The sequence below is a fragment of the Sphaerodactylus townsendi genome, linkage group LG01 (genome assembly GCF_021028975.2).
Source record: "Sphaerodactylus townsendi isolate TG3544 linkage group LG01, MPM_Stown_v2.3, whole genome shotgun sequence".
NCBI classification, from domain to species: Eukaryota; Metazoa; Chordata; class Lepidosauria; order Squamata; family Sphaerodactylidae; genus Sphaerodactylus; species Sphaerodactylus townsendi.
Genome location: NC_059425.1, coordinates 165,308,513 through 165,325,145, shown reverse-complemented (window position 1 = coordinate 165,325,145; position 16,633 = coordinate 165,308,513).

Below are 16,633 nucleotides of genomic sequence, written 5' to 3'. Positions count from 1 at the left end.
TGATTAACTGAAACACATGAGTTTGGATCTTTCAGCAAGTCGAAGCAGCACGCCAGTACTCTGGAAGGAGTGAGCAAACTGGCTGCTTCACGTAAAGCAAGTTGTTTGTTTTAAAACTGCAGCCGGGCATAGATGCGTGTTTGCGCACGGGCTTAACAGAAGGCTCTGCTTTATATCCGCAAATTACAACATTGTTTCTTGTTATTTCTCATTCACTGATGTTTTGGTCCTGACGTTTCTTTTGCGCTCCAGCCATTCTGAAGAAGGGTCGGAACTGTTTACTGCACGGGGGATCTTGCTGGCTTCCACTGAGCTTGCTGACAATGCCAAAGAGTATTTCCTGACTTTTAATCAAGAGCAAAATTGGGTTTGTCTTCTCTGTGTTCTTCTGTGTATTTTCCTGCATTGGCCCGTCCTGATTTCGATGTGGTAAATTCAGAGCAGGAGAACTCTAATTGGTCCTTGCACAAGGGTGGACCTGGCTTCAAGTCCAGTCTTCGAAACAAAGCACATAGGATGGACAAATTTCCCCAAAGGGTTTTTAATTGGTAAATATCCATTGAGAGAGGGCCCTGCAGTGTGGGAAAATAAGAGTTTAATTTCCTTACCCCAATGTTGTTTTCTTAAACTTGAATCTGTCCCCTGCTCGTATTTATCTCATCAGAGAAAACATAATCTGGATGTTTTCCCCAGTCAGGGAAATATCAGCTTTGTGGGGAGGGGCGATTTAATTGAGGGTCAGGAAAACTGAGGGTCAGCAAATGGCTAAATCCCTCTAATTTGCAGCATGGGCCTGATTCATGTCACCTTTCAACTGCCAATTAATAACAATCCATTGACAGATCTCCCGGTTTCATCTAAGGCTGATCTACACTCTGTACAATAAGGTGGTTATTATGATGACAGAATGCTAAGACCTTAAGGTGGGTTGTACCAATTTAGACTATAAAAGGAAAGTTCGAAATTCTTCTAATTAATAATTCCCTGTCAAAAGAAACTGGTAAAGCATGAAAAAGTTTAGAAGAAGAAGAAGAAGAGTTTGGATTTATACCCTGCCCTTCTCTCCTGAACAGGTATCAAAGTGGCTTACAAACTCCTTCCCTTCCCTTTCCCACAACAGACACTTTGGGAGGCAGGTGAGGCCGAGAGAGCTTGAAGAGAACTGTAACTAGCCCAAGGTCCCCCAGCAGGCTTCATGTTTAGGAACAGGTAAACAAATACAGCTCACCAGATAAAGAGTTAGCCACTCATGTGACGGAATGGGGAATCAAACCCAGTTCTCCAGATCAGAATCCACCACTCTTGCCCTCCATAGGATAGCACCTTTCTCCCAAATGTGCTACTTGTAATTTGCAGATTTTTTTAAAAAAAAGTAGAAATAATTCAGTCCATTTCACTCAAAAATGTCCCACCTCTGTCATAATGCAAAAAGAATGGAATTACAAAAGTACAAAATAATGCAGTAAGAACAAGATAACATATACAGTAAACTGTGCAATAGACTACAAACTCATTTTTCTAAAAAGCATTCAATTATACTAATTCCCTTAATAATATGACCTCCTGTAACGTTCTTGCATAAGACTGCCCAGGAAGAGATCGTACAAAGAGAAGAGGAGTTTTTTTAAAAAGAACATATTTGCAATAATGTTGATCGTGGATATGGGAATGAAACACAGGATGCAAATTAATCACATTCTGTGTTTCAAGCTCAAACCCGGCCATAATTTTCTCAGCATACCTTGAGGGGACATCAAACACCAAAACACATTTGTTGTGCTGCATCAAAATGTGTTGTGCTTGCAAAAGGCTGCAATGCAACACCAATGATGCTGACCATCCAGAAAGGCAAAACCCAAACAACCATTTTCAAATGGTATTTGATAGCAAAGTCCCAACATTGTATGAGTTTTAAAAAATTGTTGGACATTTTGAATAGCAAGCTGGTGAACACAACAAGATGCATACCTGAAAATAAATAACTGGTTTAAAGAGACATCAGAGATATTTGTGGGACTTGCTTTTTTGTGGAATGGGACTGGTTTATTCCCTCTTGTTCAGAGTCCCTTCAAACCAGTGCCATTTGAATCTGCTCTGCATATAACACACAAAACAGGCCTTGTGATATAGTCTAACACCAACAGTAATTCAAAACAATGAACCAGCACAGCATCTATACCAAATGTTGGCATGATCAGGTCTCAAGAACATGACCTGAAAAATCTGCTTTTTTCCTCCCCCAACTTTTAATTTAAAAAATAAACGCTGGCTTGAGAAAGAGTTTTTGTGAGTTCAATAACTTGCATGCTGTTCTGTGCTATTGAGTTGGTCCTAATAAAATAGATGGACTGTGTCTGTGTTATTTTTTTTGTTGGCTTGCTTGTTTTGGATTTCAGTTTTGGCCCGATAAAGAAATTGACCAACAAAAGTCTCTGTATGATCTCATGAAGCAGTTTCATTCATCCCAACATTTCTTCCTAAAAGTGTCCTGTATCTAGCCGATGTGAAAGGAAGGTACCAACTGAACACATTTTTAGAGATCACAATAACTCACTGTTGCTTATGAGGACATTTGAAGATTGTTGCCATTAAAATTGCTTTTTATTAGTTTTCAAATAACAACAAAAACATAGCAACAGAAGAGAAAAAAAACACATAATCACTCTAATGGAGAGAGCAATGTCCCTTTTCCATTAGGGTCCAGTCACATTCATACAAATAATACAAACAATGAACATACTTTCCCTCTTGGGAATCGTGTAGAGTTAAACTGGGGTGTGTGCATACATATATCTGTGTATACATGTGTGTGTGAGGTGTGTTTACGGTGCTTACCGTTTTATTGTTGTTGAGTATGTCTGGAGGTCTGGGCATCTTCATTCTCGAAGGTTGTTGCTGCTCACCCTAGAATGGATAGATGAAGTTAAAATATTTTAATCTATTACAAAAAGCAGATGACAGTTAACACTTTAACTAATTTGCTTAAAACTTTTAATTTATTTTACAAGTTATGACTTGTAAACTCATAACAGTAATGACTTGTAAACTCACTTACAACAGTAATGGTGGCTGTTTTCTTCAGTCTTCTGCTTCAAAACTCATGCTAATAAAGTAAAAACCCCTCAGTATATTCTTCAATTAATCTTGTGAAAATCAGTCTCAGGTTTTTGATTATCCTGTGTTTTTTTTCCCCCAAGGGGGGGACATAAAGCAAAGTTTTGAAACTTTTTTCCTGCCCTTCTTATATGTCACAAAGTAACAATTAAAAAAACCCAGAGAGATCACCTTTAAGTCTTTGTGAAAAACCTCAGAGGCACAAAGCAATCAAAATGATGGGGACCAGATACATTAAGGAGGCAGTCTATTAAGTTATATTCCCATGGGGTGAAACTAACTATTATTAATTCACTGTCTGAAGTATTACAAATGTACCCCATTAGTGCGATTCTCCATCTGGCTAGACTCACTGTGTAAGAAGCTAGTCCATTCCACATATTCAGAGACAAGTTACTGTGTCAAAAGTACTAGCAGCAAATCTTGGCATGGAAACCAAAAAATGGATCAATCAGTAATAATTAAAACTGCAACTGAAGAAACCATTCCCTGCAGCAGAGAAGCCAAAACCTGGGGTGTAGCTAGATTAGTGGTGTACATTTACTTTTAGAACAACTTAACAACTAGATTAATTTCATTCACTAGTTTTTGTAGTAAAGGTGAACTGGATAAAGCAAAACAAATGAGAATTCTCATTCCTTTATTTTTTTAAAAAAAATCCACATTCTCCAGTCTCCCGCAAAGAAGCATTCTAGCATTGAGAAGGCTACTTTAATTTCTCCCACTGTTTCTAACATGGCCGCCATTTGTTCTGTCAGTGCAGCAGATCTGATGCCTTAGGCAGGGGAATTATAAGATTCCTGCAAATGTGGGGTTGGGTGAAAACTCCCAGATTTACAGATAGGAGAAAACAGGCAAGTCTTCCACTGAAATCCATTAGGAAATGAAATTGAATGGCAAAAACTAAAAGGAACAAACTTATAATGGCATTGTTGAAGGCTTTCATGGCCAGATTCAACTGGTTGTGGTGGGTTTTCCGGGGTGTGTGGCCTGGTCTGGTGTATCTTGTTCCTAACATTTTGCCTGCATCTGTGGCTGGCATCTTCAGAGGTGTATCACAGAGAAAAGACTGTTCCACCCTGTGTCCAGTGAGAAGGGAAAGTTTGGTGGGTATATTGTCCATGTCCCAGGATGGGGAACCAATCAGTAAGTGTTTGGGTGGAACTTCCTATGCAAAGGTGTGATTGAGTGCATTGTATTGTGGGTGGGGTTCTCAGTCCATTTTTTAAGTACTGGTAGCCAAGCTTTGCTAATTTTCAGAGTCTCTTCTTTCTTGTTGAAGTTGTCTTGGTGCTTGTGAATTTCAATGGCCTTATAAACTTATAATTAATAAAGAATTAAAGCAATGTAGTAAGATGAATGAAAATTGAAACAAAAGTTCTCTTTAAGACAAAAGGCGAAATGAAACCGTTCTTCCTCAGCCAAATTAGTTTTGTTTTGATGAAGCTGCAGTTCTTGTTCATACTTATATCACAGCACTAGGTGCCACCTCATTTCGTTATAGATGCAGACCAAGAGTCATTCTCTTCTGGCTTGCCACCATCATCCCTTTCCCGCTTAATGCCCATGACAGTATCTCTTTATTTATTTACTTCACTTATACTCCCTTTTCCTCCCGTCACGACCCAAAACTGCTTAGATCATTCTCCATTCTCCCATTTTATCTTCATAATAACCTTGTGGGATAGATCAGGCTGAGCTTCCAACCCAAATCTCTTAGATCAGGGGTAGGGAACCTGCGGCTCTCCAGATGTTCAGGAACTTCAATTCCCATCAGCCCCTACCAGCATGGCCAATTGGCCATGCTGACAGAGGCTGATGGGAATTGTAGTTCCTGAACATCTGGAGAGCCGCAGGTTCCCTACCCCTGTCTTAGATCCTAGTCCAATACTCTAACAACTGTATCACTCTAGCTCACCATATCCTTCCAAGGATATACCCTTTCCTGTCAGTATATTAACTCCTTTCAGTATTTCGTTTTGTATTTTGGAGACAACTTTGGGACTCAAAACCTCCACGTCCTAAATACCAACAGGCTAGTTTTAGGTTCCACTAAACATGCTCAAATACTGCCGTCCGATCAAGGTCAGAATGAAATCACCCCTCATCAGTGTCAGAAAAACAGCATGCACACCAGGAAGATGAATGAATTATGTCACAATATCAAGATCAAAAGAAACATATTATATGTATTATAATAAGCCCAGAGATTTCTTTTGTAGCAAAGTGATTTGAAGTTGCAAACATCTGCTGGAAAGCCCATGGAGATTACAAATGCCCAGTTACAAAAACATTCCAATTGCAGGCTTGAAAAGCTTCGAATAGTTTTCCGGTTATGTAAATTGGCACAATTGATAACATAGTTCGACATGTTTTGCATTATTTCAGCTCTTTTATTTGAACTAGGGATAGATGAACAGAAAGCACCACGTTAATTTTAAGCTGAATGAAGATTAGTTAAGACGCAGCTAATATGGTTTGACTAGCAGGCACTGTGTGATTTGGTTTTTTGTATGCAAAAGTTATGCGCACACCACACTGAGAAATCCCAGGGACAGTGACCTGGGTTGGCTCCCTTTGGAAGAGAAACCACTGAAACTCTATGAGAATTTTTTTTGTGGTATCTGCTTAATTTACAAATGTGCAGGTCGAGCAGAGGTCTGCCTCTGGATACTCATTTAGGGCACCATACCAGCTCCTCAGAAAGAGAGAACCCCATGGACTTCAATCAAGTCCCAGCAGTGGCTCTCTGGTTCGCCCTCTGTCTCTTCCCAAATCTCAGCTGTGTTTCCTATTCACCCAAACATACTTGGCCCCTCCCAGTGCTTCATATTGATGTATTTGGGGCTGTGTAGGGATGGGTGGAGGAAGGGGAAAGTGAGGATGATGTATGAGTCTGAAATTGTGTGCATCGAGGAATGCTGCTGTAAATTTCGTTGTGCGTGCACAATGACAATAAAATGCTTATGCTTATGCTTATGCTTATGCAGTGGCGGGATTCAGCAGCACCACTTCGGCAGAACCGGTTGTTAAAATGGTGCTTGTAAACAACCAGTTGTTAAATTATTTGAATCCCACTGCCAGAACTGGTTGTTAAATTATTTGAATCTCACCACTGGCCCCTCCCTTCAGCTTAGTGGGAGGAACATCTCTTCTAACTCTTAATGAGTGCTCAGGCAGGGCTATCTTATAACATTTAAAGCCGATGAAGGAGATATTAAGGACAGTGGTGGGATCCAAAAAAATTTAGTAACAGGTTCCCATGGTGGTGGGATTCAAACAGTGGCCTAGAGCCAATGGGGCTGGGCAGGGCACAAGTGGGGCGTGGCCGGACATTCCGGGGGCGAGGCATTAATAATTTCTCTGTTACTGTAAAAAACTCTTATTGTAAAAAAAAATTCCTAATTTCCAGCTGGTATCTTTCTGCCCATAATTTAAACTCATTGTAGCAAGCCCTATTGTCTACTGCCAACAGAAACAACTACTTCTCCTCTAATTGACTGCCTGTCAAATACTTAATACTTTCAAATAATTTTGTTTCTAGAAATCAAAAGAAGGATACTTTCCTTAAACAAGGAACTTTACCATATTACTAAAATATGTTTTTAAAATAGCCCAACAGGGAGAATTATCCCGTTTTCTACCTTCGCTAACCAGCCACATAGGAAACAACAGGACTTTATGATTTTTGGACCTAATGGAATTTTTAACGGAAAAGCAGACCCAATTAGTAACCCCCTCTCGGCACACACAAATAATTAGTAACCCACTCTCGGGAACTGGTGAGAACCTGCTGGATCCCACCTCTGATTAAGGAGACAGATATGTGGTGTTGGCGGAGAATATGATGAATACCAGAAACTGCTGCAAAGACAAATCAGTGGGTTTTAGATATCATCCAGCCTGAATTCTCCCTGGAAACTTAAATGACTAAACTGAGGCTATTGTACTTTGGTCATATTATAAGACGACCAGAGTCACCGCAATGCCAGGAAAATTTGAAGGCAGCAGAAAAAGAGAAAGGCCTAGCTTGAGACGGATTGACTCTATAAAGGAAGTCACAGTCCTTTAGTCTGCAAGGCATGAACAAGGCGGTTAGCAAGAGGATGCCATACATTGACAGAAATCTTGTCTGAGCTTACCCTCATTCATATCTGCCTTGCAAAATAGCTGCCGCTCCCATCCTAAAGACATTAAAGCAAACACAATATTTTTTCTTGTGGAAGTCCGCTTTCCACCTCCAGCCCTGGACTATCTGCCCAACGAAGGCAAAGAGCATGCTAATATGTTTACATCCAAGTGTTCCTGCCAGCATGAGGCTAATCTTAATTTCTTTCTCTGACTAACTCCACTCTAAAGACCACTTTATTTACACCGACATTGTTTTACAGGTGTGCTTTAATCAGCTAACTTCCCCCTTTTCAGGCATTCCCAGGTTTATCTACTTATATCAAGTGCTCAACCCATCAGACGAGCATCTCAGCTGCTGCTTTGATTATTGTGTGCTTGCACTTTTATTATTTTATTTTCTCTCCTGTGGATTTCTTTCTTAAGCAACTCTCCGTAAAAGCTGGCAACCACGATTTCAAGCTTGCCCGACTGCTCACCAAGCCAAAGGTCTGGTCTTGTTAATTTCCCAGTTCTAAGAGGTACAGACTCCCAGTTCCACTTTGGGTAACAGTTCTGCTGGGAAAAATCCTCACCTGGCCCCACACAGTTTTCTAAAAAACAAAGGTGTCAGTGGATTCCATAGTGTCCACAGGCACCAGCCGGGTTGCCAGTTCCGGGTTAGAAAATACCTGGAGATCTTGAAGGTGGAGTCTGAGGAGAGCGGGCTTTTGGGGAAGGGAGGGGCTTCAATGGAGCATCATGTCGTACAGTCCACCTTCCAAAGCAGCCATTTTCTCTAGGTCAACTGATCTCTATCACCCAGGGATCTTAACCATTCAGTCGGTTTAATCACCAGGTGCAGATTTTGGATGATTACCACCTGGAGGTTGGAAACCCTAGGCACCATGTTGGGAATCTCTGTTTTAATGTATAAACTATTAATTTCATCTTACAATAACCAAACATTGCGTTACCACAATGTACAAGTAATTGACAATCTCCCAGTTCTGTGGAAATTTTACACAAAGCATTAGGGACTAATACTGAAAGTTGGACAGTAGTTTCACTTCAAAACAGAGGCAAGCTGTGTTCCTCAATCACATATAGTTACAAGTAAATTACACGGAAACAAATAAAGCATCCTTCTGTCTGAATAGGACTGGGAAGGCAGAGATCATTGAATCACATTTCTTCCCTTTTACCATAGGTGCCTTTTGACCATAACACCACAAATTCAAATACTTTTTCATACAACACCTACAACATTGTGGAAAATCATATTACCAAGAATGGCTTCTGCTTACATTTCACAGTATCCTGTGCACAATTTGGGTTCAAAGCACAAGCCTATTAAGCGAAATGGAACTGCATCCTAATTGGATCACAAATGAAACACCTTATAATCGGAGAGTATAGAAGAACCCACAAGGTATATGCAGTCGTTCATCAGGCACTGAAATAATACATTAAAATTTTTTTATTTGATTAAAATTAAATAGTAATATCTCCATTTCCCTGCTATTGGGAGAGGAAAGTTTAAAGACATTTTCAGGAGGAAATTTGTAGACAGTGTTTAAAAAACTTGCAGATCTGGTTGGCTGGCTGAAACCAGTCGCTTAATAAGAAAATCAAAGTATCACATCTGCCATGGCTAATTCCAGCTTCCTTAGAAGACAAAGGGAAAATCTGCAATCCTAAACATAATTATGCTTTTTCGGTCCATATAAGTCAGTAGGCTTCAGATGGGTTTCACTCTGTTTAGGATTGCACTGGAAATCCTGGCAAGACCCACTGCACAGCACAGGAAGACATTTTCCTCCCCATTAATCGCTGACACATTTGATAAACTGTTTGATCAACATTTTGACACAAAGAATGCAACCAAGTCTGAGGATACTCAATTAATGAAAGTCACACACGGTAATAAAATTCAGCACACAGGAGAAAGAGCCAGTGCTCCTAAAATACCACCAAGCTTGACGTCACAAATCTTGCATCTCTGTAATTCCTCCACCTGCTATCATTATATGTAAAACTCAAATATAATTTGGAAAATTCACCGGCACGGCACTTAAAATATTCCAAGTCTATCTGAGCCTAAAACACCTCCTTTAGCACTTGCTTTTTTACAGGGCAGGTGTTTAAAAAAAATGGAATTTGTATATTTAAATAGTGTGGAAAGTTTCTGTTCTTAATATGGAATAATTGGCGATAGCCAGTGCTCACTTTGTCAATTTTTCCAAATACTATTGAAAGGAACAAATCTAACCAACCTAAGTGCTTTGAAGTCCCACTGATTTTAAGGAGAGAAATTTGAACAGTTGCTCTGCGAACTCACTGAAATTCCATAGATATTACCTTTAATGAAGTTCAACCATTTGTCTATCATACATGAAGCTGCTTTCTTCTCTGTCAGACCACTGATTTATCCAAGTCGTTATTGGCCCTTTCCCCACTTATCTTAAGCTACTCTCCTCAAGTAGCACGGGGTCCAGCTGCCCTCCCCACTTCAGGGGCGGCGAGAACGCAGCCGCCCCGACGTTGCCTCTCTCGCACCCCCTGGGTGTGCGTAATTCCTGGCGCCTTTTGAAATGGCGCCTTTTGAAGACCCCGCACAGAGCGTGGGGTCGTGGGGAAGCCGGGGGGCGCCCCAGGAATTGCGCGCGCCGGGAATTGCGCGCAGCAACCCTCGGATAAAGGTGAGTGGGGAAAGGGCCATTGTCTGTTCTGTCTGGCTCTCTTAGGCTGAGATCTTTCACATCACCTACAATCTGATCCTCTTAGCTGGAGATGTGAAGAATTGAACTTGGGACCTTCAGATGCAAAGCAGATGCTCAGGGACGGGTTTAAAAAATGGCACCTGGTGGTTGCTCTGGGCACTGTCTCACCAGCTGTGCCCAGTCCCATGTCAATCTACATATTTGTTTGGGAAAACAAACACCAGCAACAAAAGACCTCTGGGATGCAGATGGACTGCTACATCTTCTTTCCGGAAGCCGCTTGCTTTTTCATTTTTGGTTCGGATGTTTATATACTGCCTTTCCACCCATATGGCTCATCAAGGTACCTAACAAATCTAATTGAAAACATGTAACAAATCAAGATTAAATGGGTACTTTTTTAAAAAAATAAACTTTTCAGTCAATCTATCAACAATGTCCAGGGCCTTAAAACATGAAGCACAATTACTCTAGCTCAACGGCCTATTGGAGTAAGAAAATCTCCCTTTTGCTCCAAAAGACTTAGAAAGTGCTCCTCTCCTCTTGGAGAATGCAGTGTTGGATATAGCAATGTCTAATGTGCAGAGGCGTAGCTCCAAGGGAATGGGGGGTGCATGAAGCACTGGGTGCATGCCCCCTGTGGGGGTTTGGGGGCATGACAGGGGCATGGTGAGGACGTGGCATGGCAGGGGCATTCTGGGGTGGGGTGGGGTGGTTTCTCCCCTTGCTACACCTCTGCTAATATGCAAAGGAACTGAGAAGACCCAGCAGGGTGTGGTGGCCAAGTGGCCAGCTAGAGAGGGCTGTAAAGTTAGTGATCTCTCTGTCCATTTGTGTCATCTCTTGTCTGTCCTTAGACTGATATTCTTAAGTCTAATGACCTGCTTTTTCTCACAAGTTAGAAAAGAGACTCTTCCTAGCTAGCAAGCATGCTGCTATCATTCCCTTTTTCCTATCCTAAATGTACTTCCTAATAAGCATTTACCTTTACAGTTTTAATCAGTGTGTTAGCTGCTTCTCTGTGTGTTAAATGCCAGCATTTTTTGGTTATGGGCCCAGGAATTAATTGCGCTGATAAAAAAAGCAAAAGAAACTATTGCTCCAGGCTCAGATAGCCAGGAAACAAAGACAAAATGAGCAGAAGATGGCTACCCCATGTGGAGAAAGCGACAGCACTCGCATAGACCTGCTAAAAGACACAGATTTCTCCACATGGAAATTGCAAACGACAACAATGTTACAGCAGAAAAACTTATGGGGCTTTCTTTTCAACAGCAAAACCAGTCCTGTCAAATGAGAACTAGAAGAAATAGGACTCATCAGCCAGAGGCATTATTTTTTTCAATTTTATCAGACCAATTACTAACTGTGACAGATGCTTTTGATACATCAGCTGAAATTTGGGAGGAGTTAGAAAAACATTTGGGAAAGAAATCCCGAACAACAGGGGGCGTGCACCCGGTGTGTCTTGCACACACCCCTCGTCCCCTTGGAGCTACGCCTCGGCACATTAGACATTGCGATATTCAACACTACTATATCCAATGTCTGCAGTATCAGCTACTTGTGAAAGGTTTGTCCAAAGGGTGCTATTTAAATCAGCATATTCATGAGATGCTGCAGCTAACTGACCAGTTAAAGTTAGCCAGAAAGGTCTTCGAAGATGAGGACTTAATTCTGTACTTGTTGATTTCATTGCCAAAAGATTATGAGAACTTTGTAACTGTGATCAAGAGTAAAGAAAGCTTAACTTTAGCATGTTATTAATGAACTGAGAGAGGAGTGCACATCAAGAACACTAGCTCAAACCATAAATGATTTACAAGCATTAGCGATATGCAACACAAAATCTTTACGATGCCACAAGTGGACGCCATTTGTGTTTTGCAACAATGAGTAACAGAAGATGCCTTCATGGTTCCCCTCAGAGACCTGGGACTGCCGGCAAACAGGCTTTATCTAAGAAGTGTTTGCCCCCTCCACCAGCATAAGGGGCATCCCAGCTGGCAGAGGGAACAAATGTACTGGTGTTGGGCCATCTCAAAGCCCTGCAATGGAGAAACCTGGAAATAGGACCTGACAAGGAACTAAGCTGGCATCCAATTGGACACCAGTGTGTGGGGGGTGGGAGGGGGAGGGCAGGCTGGAGCATTTCTGGGGGTGGAGATGATGTTCCAACCTGGGAATGCTGCCCCCCAGGTCAAAGTGCAGCATAAGCCTGTTTCACCTATGAGGCAATTTAAGCAACAGGAGGGTTTTTTGAAAACCTTCCTTTGTGTTCTGCCCAAATCTCCTCTGGAGGTGGCACAGTGGCTCCTTTGTGATGCTATTCTGGGCTGTCTCTGAGTCTGCACTCCTTTCCCCCACAATGTGGATTGCAACCCTATGCATGCTTGCCTGGAAGTCAGCAGCACTGAACACAATGGAGCTTACTTCTGAGTAGGCCTGCCTAGGATGGTGAAGGAAGAGGCAAAACAGCATATTAGACTGTGAAAGTCAGAGTAACTGCACCAACACTGATGTTGTGTGTTCATTTCAGCATGGCCTAGCCCTAGTCAGCAGTCTTGCATCTGCATTTTGCATTTTGTACTGAAAATGGTTTCTGAACCATCTTAATGGTCAGCTCTACAGAGGACATGAAATAATAGTCTAATCTGGATATTACTAAGCAAACAGCCAGCCAGATCGAGCTTCCTTTTCTCTCCACCCCATTGGAGAAATGTTGGCGGTCAAAGTGAAAGGCTAAGCAACAGGTGGGTAGGTTAACAACAGGAACTTTTAATACAGAGCCTCAACTTGACCCTCTCTACATACACACCTCCTGCCACTGGGATCATCAAATATCTACATAGACCTCAGCAAGGCATTCTGATACATTTTGGTTAAGCAATAAATGGTGATCTAGGCAAGGCAACAATCTTTAGGCTGCTTTGAAATATCAGAGGACCAGAAGACTGCGGCCTATTATATATGCAGTGCATAACTCGTGGCACTCTCCTTTGCCCTCCTCTTCCTTCTTCTCTCCATGAAACCTTCATCTGGGAGGTTGCCTAATGCCTTTTTGTTGCTGTGCGAGGGTGGGAACCTCTTGTGCGAAGCCCTCTCCCAATAACCACACCACTCCTTTTGCTGGGGTAAATCAATTGGTCATAGCCATTTTATTAATCAAGCAGAAGCGTGAGGCATAGCAAGGGGTCTTGATCTGATCGTATCTGCATCATGGCGAGGCTCCCGCGGGCGGATGCCCCGTACTGGAGCTTTGCTCCGCCGTGGGGCTCTGCCGAGCGGACGCTCCTGGCAAGAGGTATTCCCCATCTGCCCTGATCGGCAGGGCGGTTGCCTCTTGCCACCGTTGGCTACTCCCAAGGGGAAGAGATAGCTCCCTAGCTCCCTTCCCCTGGTCCTCCTAGATCAATACCCATGTGCCAAACCGTTCATGGCTATGACAGAGATAACATGCATTAACAAATTTGTAAAGATGGGGAGAGGCGGGTGGGCAAATCGTCAGCCGGTCGAAGCTCATGGCCGGCACAAAAGAGAGCTTGATCCTTTAAAGGCTCAGGCCAGCCCACCCACTTTTAGGGATGTCTGGCCTGGCTTAACATGGCCGGGGCTCTGCTTCCACCCTTACTTGGGCAGAAACGGTCAGCTTAGCTTCGCCTACCCACCCCGAGCAGCAACCACAGCCCCTGGTGATTCACAGCTGTCTTTATTGTTGCTGTGTTCTAGCATTAATTCCCTGGACTATTAAAGTTGCATGTCAGTTATACTGACGAAAAGATTGTACACTCACTGCAAGGCTGACCACAAATGCATAAATGGCCATACATAGAAATTATTTTTACTGGTTTTCCCTCCTCCATTCAATGCTCCTAATGGCTTTATGGAAGCATTAGTGCCCAAGTGTTCTTAGAGAATATATATTTCAAATACACTTAGCAGGAGAGTGTATTTTGTGCTTTTAAACCCTTACATTCCTGTTGTGGTCATGAGAGCTTTCCACCACAGATTGGATGTTAAAGCAATGGCATACGAACTACAATCTGGGCTTGTTGCAGACCCTGGCATCATCCATCATCCATTTGCCACAGTTAACAAGGCCAACAGAATGGGCTCAGTGCACTAGAGGTGAGTATATCATCTTCAGGGCTGCATATGATCACCTGCTACTTATGCTTCCTTCTCTTAGGCACAACTCTGAGGCGAGGCCAGGCAAGACTGGGGACTAAGCGTGCCATTGTTACAGAAGTTTCCTGTGTTTTAAGTGGAATTGGGACTCTCCTGTTTTACGTTTTCAATTGAATCTCAAAAAACAAAGCATATAACTATCTCTTACTGTGGTGGGGTGGAGGGAGAGGGAGAATCTGCACAGACATCCCACTTACCAATCCATCCCGATGACCTGTCCACTGTCCAACCTAGGCAGTTCAATAGAGGCCGTTTCCCCACTTTCCCCAATAGAGGCCGTTTCCCCACTGATTCAACTGGTTGTTGCGGGTTTTCCAGGCTGTGTGGCCATGGTCTGGTGGATCTTGTTCCTAACGTTTTGCCTGCATCTGAGGCTGGCATCTTCAGAGGTGTATCACAGAGGGAAGTCTGTTACACACTCTGTCCAGTGAGAAGGGAATGTTTTAGTGGAGTAACCCAGTACTTAAAAATACCAGAAGCAAAGGCCAAGTGCAGGCTAAATTCTTGGACTCCACCCAAACATGGGATTTGCATCCACCAATACTGCTGCTGCTGCAAGGAATGCAAATGTGAATCACTCCCTCGACTGAAAAACCCCACCTGCAATACTATACTATCAACAACACCTTTGCATTACAAGTTCCACCCAAACACTTGCTGATTGGTTCCCCACCCGGGGACATGACAATTTTATACCCCACTAAAACATTCCCTTCTCATTGGACACAGTGTGTAACAGACTTCCCTCTGTGATACACCTCTGAAGATGCCAGCCACAGATGCAGGTGAAATGTTAGGAACAGGATCCACTAGACCATGGCCACACAGCCCAGAAAACCCACCTTAACCAATCTATGCTGTACTTCCAGACTACCAGCTTGAGGCGGCTTCCTAAATAAAATGCATTAAAAGAAAAACACATGCAAAATTAACAATAAGTGTTCTTCCATCTCATCCTTCCCCTCCTTTGAGCAAAAAGGCAACTTTTCCTTCACTTCAGTAAGTTTGGGATCCGATTAACTTTTTCTCCCCCCCCCCCCCGCCCTTCTCTTGTAGTAGTTTTGGGGTTGACTGTGCTCCCACGATCATCACATTCTAAACTTTCAAGGCAGGAAAGAACAATGGGTAAGAATGTTTGGAGCACGCTCAGAAAATGATGGCAGATAAAGCACTGAAGCTTTAGCAAATTCCATTTTCTAATCCTGACTAAATTCTCTTGGAAACTAGCCCTCCTGGGTAAACTTGATTTCAGAGATAACAGAGCCTTTTGGAGTTGCTCATGACTTTCAAGTGATTATAAACATGTGTTCTGGAAAGCCGAAACATTCTGGGGGTGGTGGAAATCATTAATAAACCAAGCAGTTAGAGTGGGAAAAAATGGGATTTTGGGAACTCATAGATCTGACTTATCAAATACCACTGAAATGAAAGGGATTTCTGCAGAACTGCAGAGAGCAGCTGGCAATCCCAGGGTCGTGGCTAAGATCTCCTAACGAAAGGGGAAGAAAATTCTCAATTGCCTGTAATAGATCCCATATTTATAGCTACCTCTAAACAAACATGGTTATGGAAATCAAGATCCAGGACTCAGAAAAGCTTAATTTATTCCCAGGGTTACAAAGCAATCCTAAACAGAGTTATAACTGTCTAAATCCATTGAACTCACAGAGTTAGAGGGGCATGTTTAGGGTTGCAGAGGACTCTGTGTGTGTGAACTGCTGTCAAGTCACAGCTGACTTATGGCAAGCTAGTATGCTTTTGAAGACAAGGAACTGACAGATGTAGTTTGCCACTGCCAGCCTCTGCACAGGGAACCTATATCACAGCTGATTCATGGCAGACCAGTAGGCTTTCAAGCCAAGAGATCGACAAAGGTGGTTTGCCATTGCCTTTCTCTGCATGTAGTGTAAGCTGTTCATTTTTGAACAATTACAAGAACAACCCCTTAAGGCTTTTGCATTAGTTTTTCAGCAAGCCCTGTTCTCTACTGTTGATTCAGTGCGCAGGCACTAAACAGGAGCTACAAGGAGACAGCAACTGTAGAAAAAAAATCCAAGTAGCTACAGTTATGATGTCGCACGGGTATCCCTGCCGTGAACATGAATTATGATGTTGCTACTGTTTTAATGGATTTTAATGCACCTTTGATTTATATTGTTGTATCATGTTTTATTATTAATTGTTTGTTTTATTGTACACCGCCATGAGCCCTTCGGGGGTAGGGCGGTTTATCAAATCTAAACAATAATAATAATAATAATAATAATAATAATAATAATAATAATAATAATAATAATAATAATAATAATAATAATAATAATAATAATGGCACTGGATTGAGTGCTACTTATGATAGACAGATGTGCAAATTGGCAGAAGTTTCCTGTTTGTATAGATTACAGAGGACAGCAGAACATCCATCATCTGGACACTTCTTGATATTAAAAAAAGTACCGTTGATGACCTAGTACAATCAGTATAATAGCAGACTTTCTAGATGA